Raw genomic sequence first — 17,014 nt, 5'->3', positions numbered from 1 at the left:
CTTCGCTCATTCAAGAAAAAAATATTAGTTCAGTTTGAGGGGAGTGATCGCTGTTCTGATGTCCAGAAGCTCTTTTCGATAATAAGAGACGGTAGCAGCAACTTTATGAACAAAATAAGTTTACAAACAATGCAAATATATATATATTTTTAAATAGCACAGTTGGTTATTCATTAAAGAGAGAGAGAAAGACAACAGTTTTCAAACAAACTAATTTCTTTAAAAATGAAGGAGAAAGAAATAACTATATTTAGTTGTATTTTTTTCACTTTCACATTCACTAAACTAGTGAATGCAGCGAGTTAGTTAGTTAGTTTAGCTAGTTTAGCCTACCCAAACAACCATTTCAAACAGAGAAGGATGCTTTGTTAGCTAGCTGTCCAACACTGGAACTCTTCCAAGTCAAGATAAGCTTTTGGTTTTGTGCGTGCACCTACGTTGTAAACTTTAATTTACAGGCTAGATTGTAGCAACGTCATGATGGGTACAGGGAACAGTAGAGTATCATGTAGAAGCCTAAACCTGTCACTGTTACATTGAACTGGGTGAATGACAGTAACCTAAACCCATCACTGTTACATTGAACTGGGTGAATATGAATGACAGTAACCTAAACCTATCACTGTTACATTGAACTGGGTGAATGACAGTAACCTAAACCTGTCACTGTTACATTGAACTGGGTGAATATGAATGACAGTAACCTAAACCCATCACTGTTACATTGAACTGGGTGAATGGAATATGAATGACAGTAACCTAAACCTATCACTGTTACATTGAACTGGGTGAATATGAATGACAGTAACCTAAACCCATCACTGTTACATTGAACTGGGTGAATATGAATGACAGTAACCTAAACCCGTCACTGTTACATTGAACTGGGTGAATGACAGTAACCTAAACCTGTCACTGTTACATTGAACTGGGTGAATATGAATGACAGTAACCTAAACCTGTCAATGTTACATTGAACTGGGTGAATATGAATGACAGTAACCTAAACCCATCACTGTTACATTGAACTGGGTGAATATGAATGACAGTAACCTAAACCTGTCACTGTTACATTGAACTGGGTGAATGACAGTAACCTAAACCTGTCACTGTTACATTGAACTGGGTGAATGACAGTAACCTAAACCTGTCACTGTTACATTGAACTGGGTGAATGACAGTAACCTAAACCTGTCACTGTTACATTGAACTGGGTGAATGACAGTAACCTAAACCTGTCGCTGTTACATTGAACTGGGTGAATATGAATGACAGTAACCTAAACCCATCACTGTTACATTGAACTGGGTGAATATGAATGACAGTAACCTAAACCTGTCACTGTTACATTGAACTGGGTAAATATGAATGACAGTAACCTAAACCCATCACTGTTACATTGAACTGGGTGAATATGAATGACAGTAACCTAAACCTGTCACTGTTACATTGAACTGGGTGAATATGAATGACAGTAACCTAAACCTGTCACTGTTACATTGAACTGGGTGAATATGAATGACAGTAACCTAAACCCATCACTGTTACATTGAACTGGGTGAATGACAGTAACCTAAACCTGTCACTGTCACATTGAACTGGGTGAATATGAATGACAGTAACCTAAACCTGTCACTGTTACATTGAACTGGGTGAATATGAATGACAGTAACCTAAACCCATCACTGTTACATTGAACTGGGTGAATGACAGTAACCTAAACCTGTCACTGTCACATTGAACTGGGTGAATATGAATGACAGTAACCTAAACCTGTCACTGTTACATTGAACTGGGTGAATGACAGTCACCTAAACCTGTCACTGTTACATTGAACTGGGTGAATATGAATGACAGTAACCTAAACCCATCACTGTTACATTGAACTGGGTGAATGACAGTAACCTAAACCCATCACTGTTACATTGAACTGGGTGAATGACAGTAACCTAAACCCATCACTGTTACATTGAACTGGGTGAATATGAATGACAGTAACCTAAACCCATCACTGTTACATTGAACAGGGTGAATATGAATGACAGTAACCTAAACCCATCACTGTTACATTGAACTGGGTGAATGACAGTCACCTAAACCCATCACTGTTACATTGAACTGGGTGAATATGAATGACAGTAACCTAAACCTGTCACTGTTACATTGAACTGGGTGAATGACAGTAACATAAACCTGTCACTGTTACATTGAACTGGGTGAATGACAGTAACCTAAACCCATCACTGTTACATTGAAATGGGTGAATATGAATGACAGTAACCTAAACCTGTCGCTGTTACATTGAACTGGGTGAATGACAGTAACCTAAACCCATCACTGTTACATTGAACTGGGTGAATGACAGTAACCTAAACCTATCACTGTTACATTGAACTGGGTGAATATGAATGACAGTAACCTAAACCCATCACTGTTACATTGAACTGGGTGAATATGAATGACAGTAACCTAAACCCGTCACTGTTACATTGAACTGGGTGAATGACAGTAACCTAAACCTGTCACTGTTACATTGAACTGGGTGAATGACAGTAACCTAAACCTGTCACTGTTACATTGAACTGGGTGAATGACAGTAACCTAAACCTATCACTGTTACATTGAACTGGGTGAATATGAATGACAGTAACCTAAACCTGTCACTGTTACATTGAACTGGGTGAATATGAATGACAGTAACCTAAACCTGTCGCTGTTACATTGAACTGGGTGAATATGAATGACAGTAACCTAAACCTGTCACTGTTACATTGAACTGGGTGAATATGAATGACAGTAACCTAAACCTGTCACTGTTACATTGAACTGGGTGAATATGAATGACAGTAACCTAAACCTGTCACTGTTACATTGAACTGGGTGAATATGAATGACAGTAACCTAAACCTGTCACTGTTACATTGAACTGGGTGAATGACAGTAACCTAAACCCGTCACTGTTACATTGAACTGGGTGAATATGAATGACAGTAACCTAAACCTGTCACTGTTACATTGAACTGGGTGAATATGAATGACAGTAACCTAAACCTGTCACTGTTACATTGAACTGGGTGAATATGAATGACAGTAACCTAAACCTGTCACTGTTACATTGAACTGGGTGAATATGAATGACAGTAACCTAAACCTGTCACTGTCACATTGAACTGGGTGAATATGAATGACAGTAACCTAAACCTGTCACTGTTACATTGAACTGGGTGAATATGAATGACAGTAACCTAAACCTGTCACTGTCACATTGAACTGGGTGAATATGAATGACAGTAACCTAAACCTGTCACTGTTACATTGAACTGGGTGAATATGAATGACAGTAACCTAAACCTGTCACTGTTACATTGAACTGGGTGAATATGAATGACAGTAACCTAAACCTGTCGCTGTTACATTGAACTGGGTGAATATGAATGACAGTAACCTAAACCTGTCACTGTTACATTGAACTGGGTGAATATGAATGACAGTAACCTAAACCTGTCACTGTTACATTGAACTGGGTGAATATGAATGACAGTAACCTAAACCTGTCACTGTTACATTGAACTGGGTGAATATGAATGACAGTAACCTAAACCTGTCACTGTTACATTGAACTGGGTGAATATGAATGACAGTAACCTAAACCTGTCACTGTTACATTGAACTGGGTGAATATGAATGACAGTAACCTAAACCCATCACTGTTACATTGAACTGGGTGAATGACAGTAACCTAAACCTGTCACTGTCACATTGAACTGGGTGAATATGAATGACAGTAACCTAAACCCATCACTGTTACATTGAACTGGGTGAATGACAGTAACCTAAACCTGTCACTGTCACATTGAACTGGGTGAATATGAATGACAGTAACCTAAACCCATCACTGTTACATTGAACTGGGTGAATGACAGTAACCTAAACCCATCACTGTTACATTGAACTGGGTGAATATGAATGACAGTAACCTAAACCCATCACTGTTACATTGAACTGGGTGAATGACAGTCACCTAAACCCATCACTGTTACATTGAACTGGGTGAATATGAATGACAGTAACCTAAACCTGTCACTGTTACATTGAACTGGGTGAATATGAATGACAGTAACCTAAACCTGTCACTGTTACATTGAACTGGGTGAATATGAATGACAGTAACCTAAACCTATCACTGTTACATTGAACTGGGTGAATGACAGTAACCTAAACCTGTCACTGTTACATTGAACTGGGTGAATGACAGTAACCTAAACCCATCACTGTTACATTGAAATGGGTGAATATGAATGACAGTAACCTAAACCTGTCGCTGTTACATTGAACTGGGTGAATATGAATGACAGTAACCTAAACCTGTCGCTGTTACATTGAACTGGGTGAATATGAATGACAGTAACCTAAACCCATCACTGTTACATTGAAATGGGTGAATATGAATGACAGTAACCTAAACCCATCACTGTTACATTGAACTGGGTGAATATGAATGACAGTAACCTAAACCTGTCACTGTTACATTGAAATGGGTGAATGACAGTAACCTAAACCCATCACTGTTACATTGAACTGGGTGAATATGAATGACAGTAACCTAAACCTGTCACTGTTACATTGAACTGGGTGAATATGAATGACAGTAACCTAAACCCATCACTGTTACATTGAAATGGGTGAATGACAGTAACCTAAACCTATCGATGTCACATTGAACTGGGTGAATATGAATGACAGTAGCCTAAACCTATCGATGTCACATTGAACTGGGTGAATGGAATATGAATGACAGTCATCCAATATGCTGTAATAGAAATAAGGCCATGCTCATAAAAAAAAAAGTAGCTTCCTCCCTCATCTTAAACGTCACCAGCCACCACTGACATCTATCTACCCCCGACACTCTTGTACAGTCGTACCCATGTCAATATGTGGTATATTACCTGTAAAAAATACAAGGTCATGTTTATATGTTTTAAACAGCGCTGTCTGTATTGACCACTTTGGTGCAGGGATACACATTTATAAATATCAGTGGGTAACTGGCAGACTGGGAGGGGTGGGGTTAATCCATGGGGGCTGGTTGCTTTTCAAGTTAGGGAGGTGTTAATGAATTTACCTACAAAAAAAAGCAGAGAACCATTCACACAGACCTGATACCTGCATGTTGGTTACAGGGTCAATGCATTCACACAGACCTGATACCTGCATGTTGGTTACAGGGTCAATGCAGGCATCACGATGAGGTCTTTATGTGGGTTTTATACCCTTATACCCCTTTCAGATGGAACAAAAAGCAGGCAAAAAGAACCGGTCATGGTAACTCAGTGGTATTTCATCCTGTGTTTGACAGGGATATAGATGTACATCCCAATGGAATTGTATTCCGTACCTGGTACATTACTTTTCACCAGTCCCTAGTGTATAATTTAACCCAGTTTTCAGCACAGAAGATGTTTTCAGTTAAGAACAAATTCTTATTTTCAATGACGGCCTAGGAACAGTGTTCAGGGGCAGAATGACAGATTTGTACCTTGTCAGCTCGGGGATTTGAACTTGCAACCTTCCGGTTACTAGTCCAACGCTCTAACCACTAGGCTACCCTGCCGACCATTATGTCAAATGCATTGTACATCAGTTGTACAATGTGAGTGTGTTTGGGGCCAGAGAAAGAGGGTCCAGGCCCTCCTCAAACCCTCCACAAAGCCAGCAGAGCTGTTTCACGTGCAGCTTGAGTGAGGGTCTCTGTTCAGCTTCTAACAATACTTCACTATCACGTAGGGGCTTCCAGAGGCTGTGGCTATGCATGTTTGTATCAGAGGTGAGGATGGGGATCATGTGGGCCATTGATAGATATACATCATGGAAATGGACTACTGTAGTTATCCTGCAGAGGAAGAGGGAATAAATCACGGCTAACTCTTTGTCAGCCCCCAACAACCTAATCGTAGATTCAATCCAATTCTCAGTGTTCTAACCCTAACATTCCTCTCTATCAGGACAACATTCTCAGTGTTCTAACCCTAACATTCCTCTCTATCAGGACAACATTCTCAGTGTTCTAACCCTAACATTCCTCTCTATCAGGACAACATTCTCAGTGTTCTAACCCTAACATTCCTCTCTATCAGGACAACATTCTCCGTGTTCTAACCCTAACATTCCTCTCTATCAGGACAACATTCTCAGTGTTCTAACCCTAACATTCCTCTCTATCAGGACAACATTCTCAGTGTTCTAACCCTAACATTCCTCTCTATCAGGACAACATTCTCAGTGTTCTAACCCTAACATTCCTCTCTATCAGGACAACATTCTCAGTGTTCTAACCCTAACATTCCTCTCTATCAGGACAACATTCTCAGTGTTCTAACCCTAACATTCCTCTCTATCAGGACAACATTCTCTGTGTTCTAACCCTAACATTCCTCTCTATCAGGACAACATTCTCAGTGTTCTAACCCTAACATTCCTCTCTATCAGGACAACATTCTCAGTGTTCTAACCCTAACATTCCTCTCTATCAGGACAACATTCTCAGTGTTCTAACCCTAACATTCCTCTCTATCAGGACAACATTCTCAGTGTTCTAACCCTAACATTCCTCTCTATCAGGACAACATTCTCCGTGTTCTAACCCTAACATTCCTCTCTATCAGGACAACATTCTCAGTGTTCTAACCCTAACATTCCTCTCTATCAGGACAACATTCTCCGTGTTCTAACCCTAACATTCCTCTCTATCAGGACAACATTCTCCGTGTTCTAACCCTAACATTCCTCTCTATCAGAACAACATTCTCAGTGTTCTAACCCTAACATTCCTCTCTATCAGGACAACATTCTCAGTGTTCGATCACAGATTACATACAATAAAACAACAATAACAGGATTAGCCAACCAGACACCTTTGAACTAGAACCGTGTGTGTGTGTGTGTGTGTGTGTGTGTGTGTGTGTGTGTGTGTGTGTGTGTGTGTGTGTGTAACCAGCAGAAAAAAAATATATTCAATTATTCAACTATTCAACTATTTAACTATTCAGATATTTAACTATTTAACTATTCAGATATTTAACTATTCAGCTATTCAATTATTCATCTATTCAACTATTCAACTATTAAATTATTCAGCTGTTCAATTATTCAACTATTCAATTATTCAACTATTCAGCTATTTAACTATTTAACTATTCAGATATTTAACTATTCAGCTATTTAACTATTCAGATATTTAACTATTCAGCTATTCAGATATTTAACTATTCAACTATTCAGCTATTCAATTATTCAGCTGTTCAATTATTCAGCTATTCAATTATTCATCTATTCAAATATTCAACTATTAAATTATTCAACTATTCAGCTGTTCAATTATTCAACTATTCAATTATTCAACTATTCAGCTATAAGTCAAGTTAGCTCCTCGTTGGTACTGATATAGTAAGTAGGACAAGTCAGCTTCTAGTTAGTACTGATTCAGTAAGTAGAACAAGTCACAGGGTCTGGTTCAGTAAGTAGGACAAGTTAGCTCCTCGTTGGTACTGATTCAGTAAGTAGGACAAGTTAGCTCCTCGTTGGTACTGATTCAGTAAGTAGGACAAGTTAGCTCCTCGTTGGTACTGATTCAGTAAGTAGGACAAGTCACAGGGTCTGGTTCAGTAAGTAGGACAAGTTAGCTCCTCGTTGGTACTGATTCAGTAAGTAGGACAAGTTAGCTCCTCGTTGGTACTGATTCAGTAAGTAGGACAAGTCACAGGGTCTGGTTCAGTAAGTAGGACAAGTCACAGGGTCTGGTTCAGTAAGTAGGACAAGTTAGCTCCTCGTTGGTACTGATTCAGTAAGTAGGACAAGTTAGCTCCTCGTTGGTACTGATTCAGTAAGTAGGACAAGTCAACTCCTAGTTGGTACTGATTCAGTAAGTAGGACAAGTCACAGGGTCTGGTTCAGTAAGTAGGACAAGTCACAGGGTCTGGTTCAGTAAGTAGGACAAGTTAGCTCCTCGTTGGTACTGATTCAGTAAGTAGGACAAGTTAGCTCCTCGTTGGTACTGATTCAGTAAGTAGGACAAGTCAACTCCTAGTTGGTACTGATTCAGTAAGTAGGACAAGTCACAGGGTCTGGTTCAGTAAGTAGGACAAGTCAGCTTCTAGTTGATACTGATTCAGTAAGTAGGACAAGTCACAGGGTCTGGTTCAGTAAGTAGGACAAGTCAGCTTCTAGTTGATACTGATTCAGTAAGTAGGACAAGTCACAGGGTCTGGTTCAGTAAGTAGGACAAGTCACAGGGTCTGGTTCAGTAAGTAGGACAAGTTAGCTCCTCGTTGGTACTGCTTCAGTAAGTAGGACAAGTCACAGGGTCTGGTTCAGTAAGTAGGACAAGTCACGGGGTCTGGTTCAGTAAGTAGGACAAGTCACAGGGTCTGGTTCAGTAAGTAGTACAAGTTAGCTCCTCGTTGGTACTGATTCAGTAAGTAGGACAAGTCAGCTTCTAGTTAGTACTGATTCAGTAAGTAGGACAAGTCACAGGGTCTGGTTCAGTAAGTAGGACAAGGTGTTGGGTGTCTGACTGACTGTGTGCTGAAGGTGTCTACTGGTAAGATAAGATACAATAGAGGATAGGTAGTGGCTGTCTTGGCCTGTCCTACAGCCAAGCACATGGTGTGACAGGCAGCTGCATCAGTAGGACACACACGCACGCGCACGCGCACACACACACACACACACACACACACACACACACACACACACACACACACACACACACACACACACACACACACACACACACACACACACACACACACACACACACACACACACACACACACACACACACACGCGCGTACGTCCCACATTGTGTACCTGTGAGACCTACATGCAGCTGTAAAGGTCCTAAGCCTGTACAACTGTAACTGTTATATTTTCAAAACTCTAAGTACAAAACTAATGACCTCTATCTTCTGTTCAGAACCAGCGATTGTGCATTCAACCCGGAGGCATTCAACCCCGAGCCATTCAACCCTGCGGCATTCAACCCTGCGGCATTCAACCCTGCGGCATTCAACCCTGCGGCATTCAACCCCGAGCCATTCAACCCTGCGGCATTCAACCCTGCGGCATTCAACCCTGCGGCATTCAACCCCGAGCCATTCAACCCCGAGCCATTCAACCCCGAGGCATTCAAGCAAAATCAAAGTTGTCTGTGAATAGCTACTATTTAATCCAATAGCAAAAATAATATCAGATACACATTGAAGTGCTGGTTAGGAAAACATGTAGATAGTGGAGGTTTGGACTCGAGTCACAAATTTGATGACTTGAGACTCGACTTGATAGAAAATAAATTAATTTGAGACTTGGAACCTTGAGACTCGTGACTCGTCTTTGACTTGAGACTGATATGACTTGAAAGGATCTGGCTAGGTTTTGTAATGTTTTCATTTTGTGACACAGTCTCTGTTGATTAATCTCCACGTTGCCAGAGACACTAGCCGTAGCATCAATTTTGAAAAAAAAAAAAAGAAGTGCAACAGTTTGTCTAGTGAAACGCACATTCTGCCCTCTGATTGGACCAGCTAACTGTCAATCAACACAGGTTGGGTAAACTAGTGAACAGATTGCTGATTTGCTGTACAGCTATAGGACTGGGTGCAGCGCAGACATCAAACTGTAGGGAAATAGGATAGCCACAATAAATATACAGCTCCAAAAATATGAACGGTTTATTTTCAAGCTCCCCAGCAATGTGAAGTCAAGCAACGATTACTGCTGAGACCTACTGGTTGGTCTACTGCAGAGACCTACTGGTCTTTTGGTATGTCAACAATGGTTGAGATTGACAATTAATTTATGAAGCTTGCATTTGGAATTTGTTGTTAAAATTATTTATTCAGTAAGTCAAGTTCTACTTGGGACTTGACTCGAGACTCGATCTGTTCTACTTGGGACTTGACTCGATCTGTTCTACTTGGGACTTAACTCGAGACTCGTTACGTCTACTTGGGACTTGACTCGAGACTCGATCTGTTCTACTTGGGACTTGACTCGATCCGTTCTACTTGGGACTTGACTCGAGACTCGATCCGTTCTACTTGGGACTTGACTCGAGACTCGATCCGTTCTACTTGGGACTTGACTCGAGACTCGATCCGTTCTACTTGGGACTTGACTCGAGACTCGTTACGTCTACTTGGGACTTGACTCGAGACTCGTTACGTTCTACTTGGGACTTGACTCGAGACTCGTTACGTTCTACTTGGGACTTGACTCGAGACTCGTTACGTCTACTTGGGACTTGACTCGAGACTCGTTACATATGCTTGGGACTTGACTCGAGACTCGATCTGTTCTACTTGGGACTTGACTCGAGACTCGATCCGTTCTACTTGGGACTTGACTCGAGACTCGTTACGTCTACTTGGGACTTGACTCGAGACTCGTTACGTCTACTTGGGACTTGACTCGAGACTCGTTACGTCTACTTGGGACTTGACTCAAGACTCGTTACATCTACTTGGGACTTGACTCGAGACTCGATCCGTTCTACTTGGGACTTGACTCGAGACTCGTTACGTCTACTTGGGACTTGACTCGAGACTCGTTACGTTCTACTTGGGACTTGACTCGAGACTCGTTACGTTCTACTTGGGACTTGACTCGAGACTCGTTACGTCAACTTGGGACTTGACTCGAGACTCGTTACATCTACTTGGGACTTGACTCGAGACTAGATCCGCCCTACTCTGAACTTGTGACTCGAATAATAGTGATTTGGTCCCACATCTGGTTGATGGTAAACATCCGTATTTGACTAAAACTTTACATTCAATTTAAAATATGTAAATGTGTATCCAATGGCAGGTTGTGTGTATATTGATAAATATGTCCGTTTTACAGTTGTATTATCCTTATACAGTACATATGTAGGACAAATCATCAGAAATAGGGGTATTGTAAAGCAGTTGGCTACTGTAAAAATGTAGCACAGTATTGTAAAGCAGTTGGCTACTGTAAAAACATAGCACAGTATTGTAAAGCAGTTGGCGACTGTACAAATTTAGCACAGTATTGTAAGCCATTTCTGCCCCATGCAACATTCTACAAGATCACCTTCTCTACTTGCCTTGCTGGGGAGGCAACTAGAAACACTGAGATAGGTTACAGGCAGGGGTTTTATTCTCCAAATGTGCGAAAAAAAATCAGCTGTCCAGGTGGCTGGTCTCAGACCATCCCGCAGGTGAAGAAACCTGATGTGGAGGTCCTGGGCTGGTGTGGTTACACATGGTCTGCGGTTGTGAGGCCGGTTGGACTTACTGCCAATTTCCCTAAAACGACATTGGAGGCGGCTTATGGTAGAGAGATTAACATTAAATTCTCTGGCAAAAGCACTGGTGGACATTCCTGCAGTCAGCACGCCAATTGTATGGTTCCTCAAAACTTGAGACATCTGTGGCATTGTGTTGTGTGACAACACTGCAAATTTTAGAGTGGCATTTAATGTCCCCAGCACAAGGTGCATCTGTGTAATGATCATGCCGTTTAACCAGCTTCTTGACATGCCGCACCTGTCAGGTGGAGGCTTTATCTTGGCAAAGGAGAAATGCTCCCTAGTAGGGATATAAACAAATGAATTCTGAGAGAAAATAAGCTTTTGGTGCCTATGGAACAGTTATGCGATTCTTTATTTCAGCTCATGAAACATGGGACCAACGCTTTACATGTTGCGTTTATATTTTATTCAGTATATAAAGTGCCTTCGGAAAGTATTCAGACCCCTTGACTTTTTCCACATTTTGTTACGTTACAGCTTTACTCTAAAATGGATCAAATAAATAAAATAATTCAGCAATCTAAACAACAATACTCCATAATAACAAAGTGAAAACATATTTTTTTGAAAATTTTGCAAATGTATTAATAATTTTAAAAAACATACGTTTTCAAACTCTTTGCACAAAATTGATCTCCGGTGCATCCTGTTTCCATTGATCATCGTTATGATGATTCTACAACTTGATTTGAGTCCACCTGTGGTAAATTCAATTGATTGGACATGATTTGGAAAGGCACACACCTGTCTATATAAGGTCCCACGGTTGACAGAGAAAAAACCAAGCCATGATGTCAAAGGAATTGTCCACAGAGCTCAAAGACAGGAATGTGTCGAGGCACTAATCTGGGGAAGGGTACCAAAACATTTCTGCAGAAATGAGGCTGATGGTGTTTTTTGGTGACCATGAGGTTGATGGTGTTTTTTGGTGACCATGAGGCTACTGGTGTTTTTTGGTGACCATGAGGTTGATGGTGTTTTTTGGTGACCATGAGGCTACTGGTGTTTTTTGGTGACCATGAGGCTACTGGTGTTTTTTGGTGACCATGAGGCTGATGGTGGAGTTTGGTGACCATGAGGCTGATGGTGGAGTTTGGTTTGCCACCTGTCAGTTGCAACTGTCGATGCTACATCGGTCTACTGCTGAGGTGAGCAGTGTGTCGTTGTGATGGATGATATGAAATATGCAGCCATCGGAGACTATCGCTTGTGTATCTTTGGCTACATTGGCATTTACAGTTGGTGAAATGTGTTTGTCAGTTTCAGTTGATCGCCTAAGTCACTCTGGCTCTGGTTGTTGGAGCTGTCTGTTGTATGGTGGACTGGGGCTTCATCAAGGTTTTTTGGGGAGTAAATCTGGCTTAGCAGTGCATACCCAGCCTCCGACCTCCTCGCATGTCACTGATCAACATGGGACTATAAACACAATACAGTTTTGAAAAATGATTCAATAGAAGATATTTAAAAGACGAACTAGAAAGAATGAATCCTGTGGATGGATTGGAAGTACCTGGAAGTGTTGGTAGGTATGTTGGCATATATCTGCCAGGTTGTGTCACATAAAACACAACAAAGAGCTGGGATCTGAGGAGCAGGAAACATCAACAACATGTATCTACAAGGTCACTTCCTGATGAAGTCTGGTGCATTTAATATCACTGCTCTGGTGATGAGGGTTTAATATCTCTGTTCTGGTGATGAGAGTTTAATATCACTGTTCTGGTGATGAGAGTTTAATATCACTGCTCTGGTGATGAGAGTTTAATATCTCTGTTCTGGTGATGAGAGTTTAATATCACTGCTCTGGTGATGAGAGTTTAATATCACTGCTCTGGTGATGAGAGTTTAATATCTCTGTTCTGTTGATGAGAGTTTAATATCACTGCTCTGGTGATGAGAGTTTAATATCTCTGTTCTGTTGATGAGAGTTTAATATCACTGCTCTGGTGATGAGAGTTTAATATCTCTGTTCTGGTGATGAGAGTTTAATATCACTGCTCTGGTGATGAGAGTTTAATATCACTGCTCTGGTGATGAGAGTTTAATATCTCTGTTCTGTTGATGAGAGTTTAATATCACTGCTCTGGTGATGAGAGTTTAATATCTCTGTTCTGTTGATGAGAGTTTAATATCACTGCTCTGGTGATGAGAGTTTAATATCTCTGTTCTGTTGATGAGAGTTTAATATCACTGCTCTGGTGATGAGAGTTTAATATCTCTGTTCTGTTGATGAGAGTTTAATATCACTGCTCTGGTGATGAGAGTTTAATATCACTGCTCTGGTGATGAGAGTTTAATATCACTGCTCTGGTGATGAGGGTTTAATATCTCTGTTCTGGTGATGAGAGTTTAATATCACTGTTCTGGTGATGAGAGTTTAATATCACTGCTCTGGTGATGAGAGTTTAATATCACTGCGCTGGTGATGAGAGTTTAATATCACTGTTCTGTTGATGAGAGTTTAATATCACTGCTCTGGTGATGAGAGTTTAATATCACTGCTCTGGTGATGAGAGTTTAATATCTCTGCTCTGGTGATGAGAGTTTAATATCACTGCTCTGGTGATGAGAGTTTAATATCACTGCTCTGGTGATGAGAGTTTAATATCTCTGCTCTGGTGATGATGAGTTTAATATCACTGTTCTGGTGATGAGAGTTTAATATCACTGCTCTGGTGATGAGAGTTTAATATCACTGCTCTGGTGATGAGAGTTTAATATCACTGCTCTGGTGATGAGAGTTTAATATCACTGCTCTGGTGATGAGGGTTTAATATCTCTGCTCTGGTGATGAGAGTTTAATATCACTGCTCTGGTGATGAGAGTTTAATATCACTGCTCTGGTGATGAGAGTTTAATATCTCTGCTCTGGTGATGATGAGTTTAATATATCAGCTTTGCTCTGTTGTATTTGAAGGTAGACTCAGGGAAATGATGTCGCCACGAGCAGCACCGGAGATATTGAGATGAGTGAGATGCAAAACGTAGCTTTCACACAGTCACACACATTATCTGTGCATGTAGTAGCCACGGGAGCAGAACAGATGAGCCTCGCGCTTCTGCGCTCTTAGTTGTTATGGAAATTGACCCACTATGCTGTTTCCTGCTTTCTATGTCATATCGCCGAGTCCACCTTTAAAGTAATTCATCCTGTGTGCTTTCGACAGGTCCCAGGTCTGTGTTGTGTTGTCTCGCGGACGTATATGGTCATTATCATGGCAGTATGGCAAGACCGCACAAACAGATCGAGGACCAGGCTACATGTGCTGCTCTCAATAAAGAAACAGTCGTTCCCTCAGTCTCAACGGGGCAGAGGAGAGATATTTACTGGCTCCGTCTTCAATGCAAGTCAGACCCGACACCCGATTGCTGGACAGACTGCATGGATAAATAGAGTCTATAGAGTCTAGACTACCTGGGATTCATAATCAACAGACACAAATGTCTGAATCATATCTGACTGAATCATAAAACAGAACATGCAATCTGAATCATATCTGACTGAATCATAAAACAGACCTTGCAATCTGAATCCTATCTGACTGAATCATAAAACAGACCTTGCAATCTGAATCCTATCTGACTGAATCATAAAACAGACCTTGCAATCTGAATCACATCTGACTGAATCATAAAACAGACCTTGCAATCTGAATCATATCTGACTGAATCATAAAACAGACCTTGCAATCTGAATCATATCCGACTGTTTATAACACCAAATGTGATGACAGGATCAGTCAATTCAAAACTGAATCCAAGTTTTCCTAGTCCGTTGACAGAAAAAGGATCTATCTAGAACCTAAAAGGGTTATCTGCCTGTCCCCATAGGAGAACCGTTTGAAGAACCAGTTTTGGTTCCAGGTAGAACCCTTTTGGGATTCATGTAGGACGTTTTCTACAGAGGGATCTGCATGGAATCCCAAAGGGTTCTACGTGGAACCAAAAAGGGTTCTCCCTAGAATATAAAACGGAACCTTATTTTCTAAGACACTAGATGACAAAGAACAGATGTCAAAGAATCAAAAAGTCCGTTATCGCATCACCGGAGGTGTGTGAGGCCATGGTCACACTTTCATCTACGTGTTCAGCGGCTCCGAACTTCATTTGGATTTGGGACTGTAGGGGGAGGGGTGCGCGAAACTGCGCTTCCCAACTGGAAAAAACCCGTGCAGCGAAGTGGGTATGGATAGCTCTGCCACTCAGGATAGCTCAGGGCTACTGGTTCAAGTCCGTGCTGGTTGTTCGCGCTGCAGCTGTAAGTCTGTCGGGACACGGGTCTATAAATCTAGCCTACTACCGCAACAAAAAAAGTTAGGAAATCTAAAATTCAATATTCGCTTTTCAAGTCCGCACATCTCTGAGAAATATACAGGTATTATGTCCTCTATAAAACATTATGCGTATGATATGCAGTAACCGTACAGCCCAGATAACTACTTGAGACGCATAGCACAGAGAGCGGAGAAGACGCTCTGTCCCCGGTCAAATAATGTAAATTATTCTAATCACCCACTGCGTAAAACCAAGGTAAACCTACCTGGAAACAAGACGGAAAAATACTCAGATTAGATTCCAAGTTTTTCTTCAATTTTCCCTCAATCTTCCACGGTTTATTGATATTACAATCCAAAAAGTCGGTCATGAATGTGGTGCTCGTGTGTCTTCCCGGCCAGTCGGTCTAGATTCCCAGTTAGGTCTGCATCACCCGGAGTTGTGTGGGAGCGCGAATTAAAAGTGGAGACTGGGACCAAAGTATTACCCCCACTTCGCCCGTCCCACTCCTAGCGTACGTCCCAAATGCACCCTATTCCCTATGCACGATATATAGGGCGCCATTTGGGATGTTAGCAGAGTCGGAGCGGAACAAAAATGCCTTTAAACAGAATTCAAGTGCAATAGTCTAAGCAGAGAAGGCTATGGAGAGAGAGGCAGGATGCTGCCTGCTAGTTATGGCAAACAGACGGCTACATTCTAACCGAAACATTCTTATTCTGAAAGCAGCGTTTTTTAGGAGGACATTTTTCGAAATGAGATATGGAAGCTCTAAGATTGATTAATTGAAACGGATTTAATTTAATTAGCGTTTTTTCATCAAACACTATGAGTCAGTCTGTGTTATCTGAGTTATATAAGCCAGACAGTGTGTGCGTGTGTGTTGAGACTGCCTGCCATTTTGATTAGATTTTTCCCTCTCCAATTTAAAGGAGGAAATGAGATATTGACGCACAATGGACGTGTCTTTAAGACTCTTTTCATCAAACACTATTTGATGACTAATCAAATCAAATCAATACACCAAATTCTGTGCTGTCTAAGTTATGTACAATATACCTTATATTTATTTTTATTTAACTAGACAAGTCAGTTAAGAACAAATTATTATTTTCAATGACAGCCGAGGACTTGTACACCGCCAGCTCAGGGATTCAATCTTGCAACCGTTCGGTTACTAGTTCAACCCTCTAACCACTAGGCTACCTGCCGCCCTACGGTAGACCTGCGGTCGTCCTTCAGTAGACCTACGGTAGACCTGCGGTCTTCCTTCAGTAGACCTACGGTAGACCTGCGGTAGAACTGCGGTAGACCTACGGTAGACCTACGGTAGACCTACGGTAGACCTACGGTAGACCTGCAGTCGTCCTGAGGTAGACCTACAGTAGGCCTACAGCAGACCTG

The 17,014-nt window shown here is 41.2% G+C and overlaps 1 protein-coding gene across 5 annotated transcripts in view; it reads right to left on the bottom strand.

Moving 5' to 3' along the window:
- Positions 1-16,090, bottom strand: part of vit (vitrin) — a 98,592-nt gene extending 82,502 nt beyond the window's left edge. For 4 of the 5 annotated variants that reach the window (XM_064924496.1, XM_064924498.1, XM_064924497.1 and 1 more), the window contains exon 1: positions 15,876-16,089. The gene's annotated coding sequence lies outside the window, so the exon portion shown is untranslated. Of the gene's footprint in view, positions 1-15,875 lie in introns of all 5 variants that reach the window. The other variant, XM_064924499.1, reaches the window with a different exon arrangement.
- Between the last annotated feature and the right edge of the window lie 924 nt (positions 16,091-17,014).

The sequence above is a fragment of the Oncorhynchus masou genome, chromosome 18 (genome assembly GCF_036934945.1).
Source record: "Oncorhynchus masou masou isolate Uvic2021 chromosome 18, UVic_Omas_1.1, whole genome shotgun sequence".
In the NCBI taxonomy this organism is placed as follows: domain Eukaryota; kingdom Metazoa; phylum Chordata; class Actinopteri; order Salmoniformes; family Salmonidae; genus Oncorhynchus; species Oncorhynchus masou.
Note: the sequence above shows the minus strand (reverse complement) of the source record. Positions and strands in the feature narration are given on the sequence as shown.